General features: G+C 43.8%; 1 protein-coding gene across 4 annotated transcripts in view; it reads left to right on the top strand.

Moving 5' to 3' along the window:
- The first annotated feature begins 3730 nt into the window (after positions 1 to 3730).
- Positions 3731 to 13071, top strand: part of EPN2 (epsin 2) — a 46797-nt gene continuing 37456 nt past the window's right edge. For all 4 annotated transcript variants that reach the window (XM_074840354.1, XM_074840351.1, XM_074840352.1 and 1 more), the window contains exon 1: positions 3731 to 3883. The gene's annotated coding sequence lies outside the window, so the exon portion shown is untranslated. The remainder of the gene's footprint in view (positions 3884 to 13071) is intronic.

Genomic DNA, 13071 nt, shown 5'->3' with positions numbered 1-13071 from the left:
AAACCCTCATGCTGGCCGTAAGCATGTGCTATTAAATTAAACTTGGGTTGATTCCAGCTGAACTCAGGCACAGGCTTACTGGGCTGTACTCTTCCCCATTCATCAGTCTTCTGATTTTGCTCCTTGTGACTAGACTTATTTAAAGATGTTTGAAGAAATAACCTAAACCAAACTAAATATGATGGGAACTAAACTTTTATTTTGGTTCTCCTTGGCTTGCAGGCAAGCCCTGTATGTATGGTAGGGCTGCAGACCCTGTGGATCCATGTGTCTAATCAAAGCAGACAAGAGTGTAATTCAGACTTTGCATATTTCAATGAAATATTCATGAATCCAGGAGGGAATAACCTGGGGTGAACATCACTTTGTATGAGTCTGAATATATTCTGTATCACTGTCAGCAACGTGCAGAAGGTTCAGAAAATTCAGAAGAGGGCCTGTGCTTGTTGAGAAATGTCTTACTTCTTTGGCTCTAAGGACAATAATGACTGCATTTGCCCAGATTCTCATTTAATTAGCAGATTTCCCAAATTGGGCCCTTAAGTCCTTATTCACCCTATGTGGAAGCACGTGGCTTCCCAGGGAGGCTGAGAAAGGCCAGCTCCCACTGGAGCCGGCGTGAGTGGAGGGTGCTCAAGCTTCTGAGACACGAGGCAGGTTCTTCCTTGGCTACTTAATACAGACTTAAGTGCTGAACATTAAACACACCTTCATTAGATGATGCTAGTCTCCATTTTTGAATTGATTCCTCTCAAGACCTATAGGTTAAGAGTGAGAAGGAAAATCGGTAATGGAGCAAAAATGAGTGTGATTTAGAGATCGGATTGCATACAGCTAGAGCCATGCATCAGGATAATGAGATTCAGTCCTGTTTGGTTACAAGCACTGGAGACAGAAGCAGAAAATGTGATCCACCAAGCCAGCTCTCAGGAAATGAGAAACAATAGAGTGAGGAAATCAAATTTCGAACTGCAGGGATATATTTATCAAGTTTTCCTTAGAATTTTTGCAGAGCTTTTTGGTGTTCTCTGTGCAGCTTTTTTTCCGTATTTTTTCGGTCAGCCGACATATGGCTGGAGGATTAGATCACTGTAAAGCACTGTTGTTTGTGACCTATTTGTTAATGCGAGGCTGGGGTCAGTGAGAAGAGATGAATGTACTTGTCATTGTTTGGTGCTTTTCAAGTGCTGTTCCTGTTGTCACTCACACCGTGGCCAGACATTTGGAACAAACTCATTAGCTAATTAGTGGTGTGCTCAGCCCCACGTGGCGGTAGTTGCTGTGTGGGCGATATTCACGTTATGGCTGTGGAACAGGCCCTCCTGTGGCTTCCTGGCAGCCGCTCTTCGCTAGGTTACTTGGGAGGGTAGCCGTGGCTGGGCAGAGATGGGGGAGACTGTGCTGGCCTTGTCTTTGCTGGGAGAATCTCTTGCATATCAGACATGGTGCTGGAGCGCTGCTCATCCTCCTCCTGCTCCGTGGCATGCAAGGGGCCCATCTGCTTTCTCCACATGCTGCCCTCGGAGCAGCTACTGGGGAGCTGCCATGGCTATCGGCTTCTGATGCGGAACGTATGCAAATAACGGCCTTGAACTCTGGCTCTGCCAACACAGCTGAAATGTTGCGGGCTAGGAACGATTTGATAGAGCAGCTTGGGTCAACATCCAAGGTGTGGTAGAGCCTGCTCGAAAGAGGGATGGGGCAGTGCTGGGATGGAAAGTTTTCTATGCTAGCTCCTGGGTTTAAAATCACAGGACGAATAGCAGCAACTTCCCATCGCTAACATGAAACGAGAGCCATAGATCCACTGCCATGAGCCCCCTCTCACTGCGAATGTCCTCAGGGGACCACCAGAAGGGATGGTCCCTTTGCAGCCTGGGCAAATCTCTGCTGGTGCAGCTGTATCAGTCCAGTACCTGACCAGTGTAGCAGGAACACTGTGATTTAAGGCATTAACATGGGTGTAATATAAAAAAGTGCCATTTTACTTGGCTGGCTTCTTTAGCTTGTGCTAAGTGGCTTGATCTGGTTGATAGAAAATACAGTTTTGTTGATACAGGCGTGCCAGCTGCAGGAGCTCTTTGCTGGGTTCGTTGATTCGTACACTTATGCTGTAGATGGAGACACCTGGGATGGGGCTGGGAAGGGAGAGGAAGCCGCCTCCTGCTTGGCAGAGTTGTCTGCCCAGACCTGGAAGGAAGGCAGGAGAAAAGGCAGCAGGAACAATCTTGTTCTTCCCATTTTATTTTAACCAAGGTCTTTCTTCTCGTTCTTTAGAGCTGTCAGCACCTAATCATTAGGATTAATGAACGTGTACAGAAATGTTAGGTTTCCATCGTTGCCATTTTCTTCTAAAGAAGAAAAGAGGGAAGTATTCTTTCAGCTCCTGCTGATAGCATCAGATGTGTGCCAATCCTTAATTTTTTCAACCAGAATTTAATTCTGCCTAGTTCTCCTAGCTCAAGGTTAACAGCTAAGCCAGCATAGCAGCTAGCTGCAGAAGACTTGGCTTCCCAGCTACCAGATGGTATTCAAAGCATTTGAACTTGCAGCATTTCTAAACAAGTTGCTTTTAATGCAGCTTACTCAGTATTTCACTGCAGTCCCTGTTCTTCTGTATTTAAACCTCGATTCCGTGGCAATTTTTTTACAGGCTCCATGGGAGAAAGGGCTGGGCTGTAAGTTTTCAGCGCTCAGCCTGACCTTCTTTTCACTTGAAAAGCAATACCTTATAAACTGGATTTTGCTCCCAGTTTCCTTTGTTTTGTTATGCTTTAGTAAGGCGAGATTCATCGGGAATTTGGGTTTTAAATGACCAGTAGCACTACCCGGAGCCAAGTGTAATACGAGCAGAGTCCTGCGAGCCAGCTTCTCCCCTGACCCGCACCAACCCTACTGTCTCCTGAACAGCAATGTCCCGTTTCCTTGAATTGTCTCACGGTTTTACGATGGGAACAAATATATTCAGGGAGAACTACAATGAGACTGCTAACCTCTTCCAACCTGCCATCCTGGACGCAGGTTTAGTCATTATCCTCAGAGGGGAAGGACACGGGCTCCAACCCACCCAGACTGCCTGGCTTCTCCCGCCTGCGTGTCTCTTCTGAGCTCCCCTTCGGATCACCGAGTGTGGTGACCAGAAAGCTCCCCCCACCATCCCGAAGCGTCCCCCGATCCATAAATTCTGTTATTTTGTATCGGTGCCTTCAGCAGGCGGGTAACGGTGCAGTATCGCACTGCGTGAAGCGATGGGAGCCGCTTCAGGGCCTGGCCACCCACCCGGGGCTCTGTTTTTTGGGGGGACCCCCTCTCCTGCCTCCAAAATGAGGCTTCCCCGCCCTGAAATCGGTTTCCCCTTGGCGATGTGAGCGCGGAAGGGGCTCCCCTCGGCTTCCCCAGGCCTTGCCGAGCGTTTCCCCTCCATCAGACGACACGATGGGCCCGAGTAGGAGCCGGGTCCTCTCCTAGGACCCTGCCCGCCGGCTGCCCCCCACCCTGCTCGGCTGAGGGGGCGGCGGGCCTGGCCGTGAGGAGAGCCGGCAGCAGCCCGCCATGGCCGGCGGAGGCCGCGCTGGCGGGTGAGGAGGGAAGGGGCCGGGCAGCGCTGCCCGGGCGGAGGCCGAGGCCGCCATGTCCCGTCCCGTCCCCCCCCCCCGCCCTTCAGCCTCGCCGCGCCCGGGCCGGGGCCGCGCCTCGGGGACGCGCGCGGCCGGTTCCGCCTCCTCCGCCACCTCCCCCCCCCGGCCGCCGCCATGTTGGATGGTGCGTGTGGGTGTCAAACCGAGCCAGAGGCGGCGGCGGCCGCCGGGCACCGGGACACCCCCCTGCGCGCCTCCCGCGGCCCCTTCCCCGCTCCTCCCGCACCCCCCGCACGCAGCGCCAGGTCAGTCCGGGAGCCGCGGGATGCGGGAGGGGACGGACGGACGGCGGCGGAAGAGCCTCCCCCCGCCTTTCCCCTCAGCAGCGGGGTGCGGGGTGGGCGCGGGAAGGGCCCCCCGGGGGGCTCCGGGCCTCCCCGGGAGGGAGGGAACGGGCCCGGCGGCTGGTTGCGGGGCGGGGGCGGCGGTTGATGGGCCCCCGGGGCAGGCGGGGCGGGGGGCGCCGGGTGTGTGTTGGGGGAACCGGGGGACACACGGCGGGGCAGCCCCGGCGGGGGGCCGGGGTGGCCTTTGTTGTCGCCGTTGGGTGGGCAGCAACAGTTACTGCCCATCATGGCAGCCCGGCGGCGGGGCCGCGGGAGCAGGGAGCGCGCCTCCGAGACCCGCCGGGTCGGTGCTGCCGGGGGTGGGGGGGGGGGACACGATCGCCCCCGGCCCTTTCGCCTCTCGGGGTGCGGGCTCCGTCCCGCTCAGGGCCCGGCAGCCGCCGGAAGGGTTTTCGCCGCCAGCCTCCGGCCGAAAGTTTGGGCCTGGCTTCCCGGGCCGGCCGCGTCCCTGGGAGCCACCTGGGCCGGGGCTGGGGGGGGAGCTGGCGGCGGCCTGCCCCGGCGGGGGGGGGCGGGTGGTTCCGGTGGCCGTCACCTCGCCTCTGCGTTATTAACCTTAATTGTGGTGCTGTGGGATCGCTTTTATTTTTGCAGTCGGTTTGGAAGATGTGTAGTAGTCCTTTCAATTATTTTTTAGGGTTTATTTTTCATATATATATATATGTATTTCTCAATCTTTCTGCAGTACCTTTGATGCTACAGATTGGTTTTGGGTAGTCAGTGAGCTGCGTTGTATTATAAGCATTGCTGTTGTTGTGAAGTATATTGAAACAAGAATTATCACAGGCAAGCCACAATGGAAGTTTCCCATTTTAAAGCCGTAAGGCATATCGATAACGTTTGGTCTCAGTTTGATTTGGCCAAGGGGTATATAATGCTTCCCCCCTCCCCCTTCTTAAGTATGGTGTCATCACTGATTTGAAAAGCTAAGTTATGTTTAAAATTTACATGAATTAGACACGTTTCTTTTTCTTAATCTACTAAGAAAATACCCTGAATTATATACATATACATACATTTTCAACCGGAGGCCTAAAATACTTGTTTGGATTGTTAAGGTGTGTTGCGGATGCTAGGGACCGTAGAGGCTGACTTTAGGAGCTCAAAATGCAAATCAGGCCACAAGATTAAGTTTTATTATGCTCTCCACTGAAATACATGTTTTATGGTAATATGGAACTCTTGCATAATTCCAGTGTGTTGCTGTGTTTTGTGCGAGACAAGGTCATAGAAAATTGGATTGTTAGGGTGTAAAATATGGGATGTTAGAATGGTTTTTGATTAAAAATATAAATATATTGTAATGGTATCTTTAGCAAAATACAGCCTATTTAGGAGGTACTTCTAAATATGTTTGTCTTGGCTGATTCTTGGACCCATTATTTTCGAGCAAACTCATATATAGGGTTTTGTTGTGAAGAATCAAAACTCGATAAATTTTCTTTTATAAACGCAAAGTAATGGCAAACTAGCTAGATAGAATTTCAAAGATAATCTTCCATATATTAAATATTTAACTACGTTATCAGAAATTATCGAGTACAAAATAACCATGAGTATGCATTCCTGAAGACTAATTCTGATAAGGCCGAATTGGCTGCAAGTTACACTTCAGGAAGTTTGACTGACGAGCCCTGATTGTAACTTCCTTGATGCCATAAAGTAACTATGCGACATCATCCCGGTGTGACGATGGTTCTACGTGGTAGCTTGAGTCTCACATCTGCTGACAAATGAAAATTAGTATCTGCCTTTAAGAAATGAAATATAATGAGATATTAACATGGTGGACCTCTCTCTTTAGAAGGAATAATTGACCAGTTCCCTAGGTAGGAGCTAAATAGCGTTGGATAATATTTGAGCAAGAGAAGTCCTATCTGCGAGTTACCTGGTGGTCCTGTCCTGACAGGAGAAGAGATACCTGAGACCTGGCTGCCGGGTAGCCTGGATAGTAATGTGCACGTTGTTTTTCATGTCCATTATTCCTACAGTCATTTTTAATGAATAGTTGACAAACATCTGATGTCCAGCGCAAGCAGTGCTGTATAATGCAATGAGCATAAATGAATTCAGCTTGTACTGACCGCATCATTATTTACATAACTGGTTAATCATGCTAATTTTGTTCCAGCTGTCAGCCATTTGATTGCTTTAAAACTTGGAGCTTTTAAGAAGCCTCAAATCTTGGATCACTGCTATGAAATGCTAAAGGCCTAATTTGTTACTTCATAAAAATGCTGATAGTCTTTCTTGATACAGAAATTGGTGTTTTGTTTTTGTGTTTAGGTTTTTTTTTTTTTTAGAGAGAAATCATTAAATGATAATCTTGTTTTAGGAGAAATACATTACAGAGTAGTTACGATATTCATGATCTTGCTTTTCTTAGGTCTCGTACGTAGGATGGGGAAATGGCTATTGGTTTTGCCTGGTCTAGAAGAATATAAGTTACTCTAAAATCTTTATTTAATGACTGGTACTCAGGAAGCAACTTTCCAGTCTTCCAGTGCCATATTTGCAGAGCACTAAATTGTCTCTCGGGATCTTGCTAATAGAAAATGAAAGGTGCCTGGTTTGTATGAATGTCTGTAATGTTCTTTTTCCACTTTGCCTTGCTCTGATCTGTGCAGGGAAAGTATCGAAACGTACTAGTATCCTGCTGTCTTAAGTGCTTCAAAGAACAGCGGGTTTGTTTTTTTTTGTGTATTTCAGTAGCCTGGCTGCTCATTAAGAAGGCATGAGACACCGTGGAGGAGAACAACATGTATGCTGTCCTTTAGAATGAAACCTGCTAGGTCTAATTGTAGGTCTGCTAACATTGGTATACTTCAGTTTGGTTACATACTGGTTATGTGCTGAATAGTAGGCCATAAAATGTCCCAGAATTAATCAGTTGAGGTGGCTGTTACAGGAGTGCTTTCCTATTCTGTGGGGGGAAAAAAATTGAGAATGTTTGTACGTCAGAATAAGTGAATTCAGGGACCGTAAGCATCAGGATGGATCTAGAACTAAGTGGTTGTTGCCGTTGAACCTCTCGGTGGGTGGTGCAGGAGGTAGAAAGCTACAGAAAAGCTGTTAATGCTTCTTTATCGTTTTGCAAATAACAGTTTTGTCTTTGGTTTTCAAATTTGGGATTTGGTTGATTTTATATCGATGCTCCAAACTATCGAGAAGAGGCAAAATAGTTGGATCATAGACTTATGAGGTGTGCTTTGTAGGTAACTAGAGGTTGTAGGCAGTTTTTAAGGAGAGAGTAGCTTAAATTACTGAAATTGAGTTCCTTCAAACTGTAATATATAAGTTCAGAGTTACCACAAGAAGTTAAATACATGTGAATAGTGGAGTTTGTACAAATGATTATACTGATTAGAAAATTAGTTTAAAAGTGTTCTGTGTTTTCGACTTGCAGCGTCACTGGCAACTGGAGAGGTTTACCACAATTTGGTTTGTAATTCACTGTTGTGCATTTTTATATGGAAATATTACTTTGAATCACTATGCTCAGTGAAATGCTTTTCTTCTGTATAGATAATTTTTAGCTCTTCTTTTTGGTATTGTTACAAAAATTGAACTTAAAAATTGATCTCGGAACCAGTGCCCTGTACTGCGTTAATTGTTAATAGCGTGTATATCTGTTTTCATGTCACCCAGGGCTGTTAACATAAATGCCTCTAACTCGGGCCTTGATTCAAGGTCACACTTGGTCTGTTCACACTGCCTGTGCCTTGGCTTGCACGCCCACTTGAAAAAGCCAGCTCTTTCCAGGTGGGGAAACACGAGTCCGGGGCAGAGGATTGCTCAGGCGCGAGCAGGTCCCCACCGGCAGCGTGAGTGCAGCTGGCTCCAGCAGCACGACTGGGTAAAACCAGTCCCAGCCCAGAACTGGGTACATCTCCGCGTTGGAGGCTCCCCTTATCTAAGTTTTATGGTGGAGGTGGCTGGGTAAAGTTTTAACGAATCTCAAACACAGCATGTTTTCTTGTCCTGATGCATACAATTTCTTTTCAAGTAATGATTCTCCTTCCACACTTAGGCAGCTCTGGGAGCTCTACTCCTAAAGTAATGAGTTGAAATTTTTGCATGAGACCTCTGCAGTTTTCTTCCACATCATTGACTGCTCCTGTCTTTCCTCCAAGTGCTGTTTTATTAATGTTGTCTACAGTTGCTGAGTCTTCTGTCATGTAACTGTATAATAAATAGTCAGTGTACAAGGCACGAGAAGCAGAATAGTTTTGGAGTGTTGACCCCGGCAGGAGAACGCCTGCATGCAGTCTGCTTCTGTAGGCAAGGTACAAACCTGTCTTTTGTCTTTTAGACTTGCCTCTATCTCCTCCTGCTTTCTTGCCCTCATAATTACCTTGTACTTTGCACATGTATACATCTGTTTTAGTGCTTATTTGAATAGCAGTCCTGGTTCCTCTCTCTGGTCGGGTCATATACATGTTTCCTATGGCACGGATTTGGTCACCTTTAGACCCAGTGTGTTGTGGATGTTCTTTTTCAACGGAAATTTCTGTTCTTATCCCTTACAGTAAAATATTAATCTGTGAATCGCCTGCTCTTTTATGCTTATAGTGCAGCACTCAATGAACAATATTTTTACAAATTAAGTGATTTTTTTTTTTAAAAGTTCAGAGCTGCTTATTAGTTTAAAAACATGCCAGACACCTTACCTAGAGATGTTTTATGTCCATCCTTCAAGATGGAAATCAGAAGACTCACTTGCTTTGTTTGTTTTTCAGTGTAGCAGTAGTTATACTCATGGCCAATTTTGGGGCCTGCCATTCTAGAAGTGACTACTTAAGGGTAGATGGTGGAGTCTGGGGGCCGTGGCTAAAATGCACATCTGTTTCTCTGAAGAAATTCAACAGCCAGACATTGATTTAATCTCCTGCAGTACAACTTATAGAGACTTTCCTGCAGTTCTGAAGATGTCACTCACATAACGTGATGTCTTCTAAAATCAAAGTGGTAGTTTTCATTATTTAAAAGTAGAAACCCAAGCAGAGTGAGCTCTGTGCTTCTGTTTGGTGGGTCAGTTCTCTTTGGTTGAGTTTCGCCATTCAGGAATGCTGCAGTGTATGTTGTACTCATGCTAGTTAAAAATGTCAGCGTGGATGACAAAGGTGCTAATGGTGTCAGGGATGTTCTTTTAAATTTTTTTCTTTATGCACTTTGAAATCATATTAATTTCTAGACTTAACATCAATTTTGTAGTTTCTGAACCTTTACAAGGGCAATGGTCTTTTCATAGCTTTTCTAGAACAAAGACATTTTAAGAATCTTAATAGAGAATCGTATAATCTTATTACAACTGCTCCTGACTGTTTAAATCACTTCCTTGTACTTAAATAACAATCTGTCACCAGCTTTTTCGTGATTGTAGTTTTTGTCAGATGCAATTTATCCCCCTCTGTGTTTTTGTTATAATTTTTTTCTCCTTCTGATTGTGCAACCCTTAGGTTGGCAAGCAATTTCTTTCTCAAACAGTTCTTCTGACTTCATTGGGACTAATCGCATGAGTAATTGCTCACTGGTGTAAGGGTTGTACAGTTCACATATAAGACCTTTGCAGGACCTCATGGACAAACACTGCTAAAATATCTGATATATACAGTTCTAATATTCCTTAGGGAAAGGCAAACCAAAGTATTTTTAAAGGTAACTTCCTCCCCTGAGACACAGGCACAACAGACTCCCTCAAACATGTTTCCTTGTAGGTAGGAAATCTGTTCCCAAGTGGCTAGTTGTCTGTTGCTAACTGGGTGAACAGGTCCCAAGCAGCATTTTAATTTTGTCATTCTCCTGTTTGTTTTTTTTTTTTTTTTTTTTTTTAAGTAGTGAGGATTTCTTCAGCCAAATCTGTTGACCCAATTGCTGCTGCAGCTGCCTTTCTACTATCTGTCAGCTCTGTTTGGACAGGGATGAAGGTTGTGACAGCAGCAGTAAGGCATAGATGTTTGGCCTAACCCTGTGAAATCAGCCAAAATTTAAGATCATTCGTTAATCCTTATCCTTCAGTTCTAAATAGAACTATTTTAACACGCCTGCCTGTTCTCTGATGGATGGTCAAGCAGAATGTACTCTGTCATGTGGTATATGTAAAGGAAAGCACTTCAATTATTATTTGAAAAACAGAACTTTAATGCTTTTAATTATTCAGTTAGTTAATTAATCAGTGAAACACCCTACCATTTTGTGACATTGCTGGAATGTGGCTAGTAATGTCGGTTTAGAGAGAGATCTGAATCGTGCGTTACCAGCAGTATTCAGATCCAGGGAAGATCTGGTGACTCTTTAAAATGCCCTTGCCCAGGTATTTCATCATTTGATAAAAACCTCTTTCTGTAATGACCATTTGAAAGCATAAGACTCGCATCTGTTCTGTTACCTAATGAAATATTTGCCTTCTGAGCCCATACTGGTTTATTGCATGGTTTTATGATTGCTTCTTGTAATACTATGCTTCTTGCAGTGCATTTTTTTTTTAAATTTTTTTTAAGGGCTTGGAATGCTTATTACTGACGAGGAGTGTTACTATATTTTTGCTGCTGTTGTTGAGCAGAGTTCATTAAGTTAAACTTTGTCTACCAGTTTAGGAGAGTGTTTCTCAGAAAGTAAAGATAATGCCTGCGTTGGAATGTTTTTAGATAAATAGCCTAGGTGACACCAAGTACTTTTCTTAGAAGTATGCAAATCAGAAATCAATATTTAGTATTGTAATTGTAGTTTTTGAGAATCTCTACAACTTCCTTGTGTATATTTTTAAAGCAGAAATTTCTACATGCTACTCAGAACTACAGGAAGACTGTCATTGTACCAGACTATAATTAAACAGCCCATTTTTTTATACTTCTTCAGCAAAGTAACTGCTTTCTGAAGATTTTATAGGATTGGTACCTGGGTGACTCCTCTGAAAGCTATTTGTATTTATATGTTTACTGGTTCTCTTGGGAAGATTTAATAAGTAAAATACAGGAATGTTTATAGTTGGTTTTACTTGGCTTTCAGAATTCTTAAATTTTAGAGAAGTTGAAGAATAAAAGCTTGTGTGACAGCAAAATCACTTTTAAACTGGTTTATTGCAGAGAAGCACTGAGGTATATCATCAAAGGATCTGAGAGTTTTTAGTCTGCAAAACTGCTTAAGTGTTGCATTCAAAATTAACAAATCGCTGACCCCTTTGTGAAACACTGAGACAGACTGAAATGTCTGGCTTTTTTTTACGTTTGACTACCTAGTGAATAATCTCCTTTTGCCTAGCCTGCTGGTTTAAGCACGCTGAATAGTATAATTGACATTTTGGTGTCTATCTGCCAACTAATAGTGTCTGCATATATTCAATTTCACAATAATACAAACATATGATGCCTCCAAGAAAGTATTTATATCAGCTTTAAAAGAGCACGTTGTATAACTTGAAGGTGTGTAATACTGGCGAGTGCTCTGTGTGGTGGGAGCTCTCTGCTTGCATTGCAGGCTGCTGAAATGTTGAAGAGGTGAAGAATAGCAGGATAGTTTTGTAGGTTGTCTTCATTATACTGTTTTTAATATGCTTTATGAGGGGTTTTCTGTTTATGCAGTTTATGATCTAGATCAAAGTATGTAAGCACGTACTTTGAACGTGTGAGGGATCCGTTGATCTGGGACTGGTCATTGACTTTTGATGCCGAACATGGCACATCGTTTTTCAGTACTGTTAGTTTTCCAGGTGTAAATGCAAGAAACATGCTTGAACATCCTGAATGCAGAAATATTTTTGTTATGTGCATGCCAGCACAAAATCATGTCTGGATGCCTTGGGACGGAGCCAGATTTTTAATCCTTTTTTTTTTTTTTTTTTTTTTTTTTTTTTGTGGTCAGCTTGGATAGTGTATATAATACTATAGCACCTTTTCCTGTCCCTGGAAATGCTGATTTTTAGTTTTTTCTTAAGAAGGGATTTCTTTTTCTTACTCAGATGAAAAATAAACTTTAAAGGAGGAGGAAAGTCTGTGTTTGTTTTTTTTTTTTTTCTTGTTTTAGTTTTATGCTTTATAGAAAGGCTTGAAATATGTCCTCAAAACTTTGTCTCTCTTGTCTCACAAATTCAAAGCTTAGAAATTGAGCAGCAGAAGGTGGGTAGGGGTCTTGAGGTAGGGAGAGTAAGAGAGGGGGAGAAACGCGCTGGTGTGAGTTGCCTTGGTATTCGCACAGCGTGCTCGCAGTGGAACTTTTACTAGGTAGCAGAACTGGCAAATTCCATAGATGTGTGTGCCTGTGTAAATGCATGTATATATCAACTGGAGCTTAAATTTGGTCAGCTAATGATGGTAATGCCCTTGTTACAAAGCTTCACAATTAAAACCACATTTGAGTGCCTATCGAACGTGTGAAACGGATGTGTCTTTAAATGCCACGAGGCTTGTGCTTCCCTCAAGCTCGTCAAAACTCCTATTTTAACTATTTTAATAAAATATGGTGACTTTTGTATTTTCTCCTTTCATGGGAAACCAGAGTAAAAGAGAATTAAGCCCCGCCTTCTGCTTACATGCTAAACAGATGCAAATAAAAGCCCCCTCCCTCCTGGTTGCATCCTCTCTCCTCATGGGTTTCTACATTGTTTTGATTAAAGTGGTTCTGTTGCCAACTCCCAGCCCAGAGGGCAGGTGAGAGGAAAAAAAATCCCTGATTACAGCTCAGTGATTAACATAACTTTTTGAGTTTTTAATGTCATCATTTCACAGAAAACAAAGTTCCAGCAGCTTCACAGAGTATAGGGTTGTCAGAAAGGCAAACATCAAAGTGGAAAGAAAAGAGGAGTTTATTTAAAATATAGTAGAAAGACTTAAAACATTCGTGCTAACCTATGAGAGCTATTAAAAATTAAAAAAAGCCTTTGAAGCTAAGCATTAAAGATTTAATAGTATTAATTGAATTAAGCCGTGGGAGTTAAGGATATGTAGACACATGTGTAAGTGTATGTATTCTAAGACATTATCTATATTAAGGAAGCTAAGGTATTGAGAGTTGAATTAATTGCACTTGACTTATAAAGGCTACCTTAACAAAAACCTTTTTATTCTTGGACTTAATTAGAGTAGATACCA

The sequence above is a fragment of the Strix aluco genome, chromosome 15, assembly GCF_031877795.1.
Source record: "Strix aluco isolate bStrAlu1 chromosome 15, bStrAlu1.hap1, whole genome shotgun sequence".
NCBI lineage: Eukaryota > Metazoa > Chordata > Aves > Strigiformes > Strigidae > Strix > Strix aluco.
Note: the sequence above shows the minus strand (reverse complement) of the source record. Positions and strands in the feature narration are given on the sequence as shown.